The sequence below is a fragment of the Elaeis guineensis genome, chromosome 1 (assembly GCF_000442705.2).
Source record: "Elaeis guineensis isolate ETL-2024a chromosome 1, EG11, whole genome shotgun sequence".
In the NCBI taxonomy this organism is placed as follows: Eukaryota; Viridiplantae; Streptophyta; class Magnoliopsida; order Arecales; family Arecaceae; genus Elaeis; species Elaeis guineensis.
The window spans coordinates 148621674-148625439 of NC_025993.2; the positions used below are offsets into that span (position 1 = coordinate 148621674).

The 3766-nt window shown below is 36.4% G+C and overlaps 1 pseudogene; it reads right to left on the reverse strand.

Annotated features, from left to right (window-relative positions):
• Nucleotides 1-3342: 3342 nt before the first annotated feature.
• Nucleotides 3343-3766, reverse strand: part of LOC105061233 (uncharacterized) — a 1576-nt pseudogene continuing 1152 nt past the window's right edge.

A 3766-nucleotide genomic window follows, 5' to 3' on the forward strand; every position in this document is an offset into this window, starting at 1 on the left:
AAAATCTTGCATAATTACAAATTAAATTTCTTCAATTCTTTGATCAGATACTATGACACTCTATTTATCTTCTGCTCACCCGTAAATCCAAGTCATAGCCAATCATAAGCATCCTGTAACTCTGAGAAGAAAAAAAAAAAGATGAAGGGGGTGTGAGCTTTACAGCCCAATAAGAATTCCCATATCACACTGATATAGTAATATAGTCTGAAAATAAGGATAAGCAGTAAGATATAAAATCTCATGTTCAATGTCCAGAATAATGCAAACATTCATAAATTTTCTGTCTTGTCAAAATAGATGCATCATCATATATTAACAGGTGAAACACTTTTGTTCAACAATTGTTTCATGTCTTATCTTTCATTTCTCCTTTCATAATCACATGATTTTTTAACTTTTTCTTTCTGGCTCTGTACTATCTGAGTCTATACCTCAATCATCATCCGGATCGAATCCACTTAAAAAGTCTTTCAAAATGTCCCAGGATGAGCTCCTGACCGGCTGTCCCACGTACGAAAGCCCGTGAGAGATTGTCCCAGGCATAAGCTCCTGGCGGGCTGTTCCACATGACAAGACTAGTCCATACCATATATCTCTTTCTTTTCATTTAATCATTATGTGTTGATTTTATCAAATCAATTCTGACTTGCATTATGATCAATTCAGATATGTCATATCCATATAATCATGCCATCAATCTCTGATACATATATATTGACATAACATACTCATGCTCAAAATCAAATAACAGTATCTCAGGTATAATAAATTCATCGATCTCAAATCCGACGATACAAAAACAACGATGCAAGACCAACAGTAAAATAGCATATATATAATAGTGATCATGTATAGGGATTCTTACTTTACCGGTGACTGATCCAAGCACAGAAATCAATGTTCTTCTTTGATTTATGAATTTCACAAATAAGATGTTCCACTCGACATCTTATGCAGACAATCATATCTCTTCATGATCCTGATCAAATATAAAAATTCATATACGAAGATAATCGATCCTAATAACACAGATCGAGGACTTCTCTTAGGATTAATCAAAATTAGGACTTGTCTATGTATCAGGATCCTTCATTGATCCATAAGACTTCTAGAGAGAGAAAATCATGAAGAGAGAGAAAATTCTAGAGAGAGAAAGTAGAGAGAGAAAGTGGAGAGAGAAACTTCGCATCCTTCCGATGAGACACTCATGATCGAGATCATCAGAGGTCCTATCAGGGTGACTCAATATGAATCAAGTGTTACAAATTTCGAATAGGATCAGCTGGATCAGATCTATCGCACGAATTTCGGAGCAATCTCAAATCATCTTATTTTCATCTTCAAGTTTATTCTAGGGTTCATGATGCAATCAGAGAGGAAGAAAAGATCCTAGAGAGATAAAATCGTAAAGAGAGAGAAAGAGAAAAATCTAGAGAGAGAAAATATAGAGAGAGAAGGTAGAGAGAGGAGAGAGAAAAGAGAGAGAAAGAAGAGAGAAAGGAGAGAGAGGAAAATTCTCTCCTTCTTCTTCTTATTTTATTTTATTTTTTTATTTTTCTCTTTCTCTTTTTTTTTTTTTTTTCTTTTCTTTTTCCTTTTTCTTTTCTTTTTCTTTTTTCCTTTTCTTTTCTTTTCTTTTCTTCTTCTTCTTCTTCCTTTCTTTTCTTCCCGCGGCCTCCCTTGGCTGAAACAGGGGAAGACCGTGAGGTCCCCCCCTCGATGGCTCGGGCTCCGGCAGCCGAGAAGAACTCCGGCAATCCTTTCTTCCTGTTCAAAGAATTTGCAGAAAAATCTTGGAAAAAATCTCTCTAAACTCTTAATAATCTCTCAAAATCCCATGATAAAAACCTAAAGGGAGGGGAAGGGTTTTATAGAGGAGTTTTCTTAACCCGTGCCGGACTCTATCACTCCGATTTCGTAGGAAACGGAGAGGAAGAAGACTCCGGTTAGGAGTCTTCCTCCTCCTTTGTTTTTTTGTTTTTTTTTTTTTTTTAAATCTGGGTTATTACAATTATATCATGCATATTATATTACAATGTTATATCATTCTAATATTATCCTATTCAAAATAAATATTTTGTAAATTAAAAATATTTTATAAAAATAGTTCTTGGTAGTATAGAGTTAAAAAACTAAAAATAATATGCAATATCCTTTATTATCATTTTTTCATGAAAATACCTTCTTAATTTGGTTACTATATAGATGCTAAAGTTTTATAGCACTTTATAAATGTAGTTACTAAATATAAAGAGCTTTCAATACTACTAGCACAAGCACTATTTTCAAAAACTCCGTTACTAACAATAATCCTAAAAAGGGTCCAAGTAGACTTGTGTGATCACTGAGATAAGCTCCTATTTAACTAAACCCTTGATATGTTTGACTCAAATAAATAATATTTTTATAAATCTAATAAATGATTTTTTTGAGAACTGCAATTCTTACAAGTCAAACTCATGTCTTGTTCTGTTTTTAGCTATAACACATCCATTGTATGGGCAGAATACTAGTTATTTACAACACATTGCTATGTCGCCTACAGCCACTTAGATACGCACCTTTGCGCCACGAGTGTAACAAGCACTTGGAGACGCATAGCTATTTGTGCCTCAACATACTTGTGCAGAATTTATCCTACAATAATGGATTATTGCCCTTAAGACACATCTATTGATGTATATATTATCCAATCTAATATGTTAAATTCCATGCCATGAAAGCCACAATTGATCCCACAAGTTTGCACTGCTAGTTTTTGAAGGCTGATGTATTGGTTATCTGAACTGACTACAACTACCTAGATGATCCAGGATCTCAGCTGATCCTTAACTTCTAAAATATTGAAAAATAGCCAAGCATTCTATATATATCTAGCAGATAAAATACATTTAAAATATCTAAAATAGAGTCAAGGGTTTTTTTTTTTTTTTTGAAGTAAGAGCTTAGATCAAAGCGTTGTTACTGTACAGGTTATACTGATCTATGCAAGAAATGCATTGACAAATAGTGCTTTTAGCCTCTCAACAAAAAAAAAAAAAAAGTGCTCTTTACCCTAGACCGGTAAAGAAAAGGAATGGAAGCAAAAGTTGACAAAAAAGAGTTGCCACGTCTTGGTCATCCATGCGGACCGCGTGACACACTGTAGGATTCTATGATACAAAAATTGCCGGCCCTCTTTTTACAGGGGTAACAATTGGCCCCCCCCCTTTTTTTTTTTTTTTTTGTGATATGAAGTTTGGTTCTTGGTAATTGCCCTCCAAGGGTTGAAAATCGGTACACTCTCCCAGGACTTCACTGAGAACACAATAACAGAAGCATACTCGACGATCAAAATCAGATCGAATAACGACTACCATTACAAAAACATAAATTTTATACAGATCACCAGCAAAAGATTCTACAGCACAATAGTATTACTCATAAAAACTTCAAAATTATAAACAAACTATGCCAATGCAAGCACGCATCTTAATCCAAACTTTATAACGCTTTCAGATTTTTCCGGCGCCCATCAAAGCCTTCTTCAGCTCCTCGTTCACCTCCTCCGCCGCTGTTTTCCCGGAGTTCTCCAGCGACTTCCCCTCGCTCCGGCGGTCCCTCTTCCCCGCCGCTGCCTTATTCCCACCCTTTCCAGCGTCAGCTCTGCTGGAAACCGGACCTCCGGCCGCCGGCGCCACCTTCCCGCCGACAACCTCTGCCCGGAGCTCCTCCATGCCTTCCTCAGTAGCCCATTCTCCGCCTGCAGCGCCTCCAGCTGCCG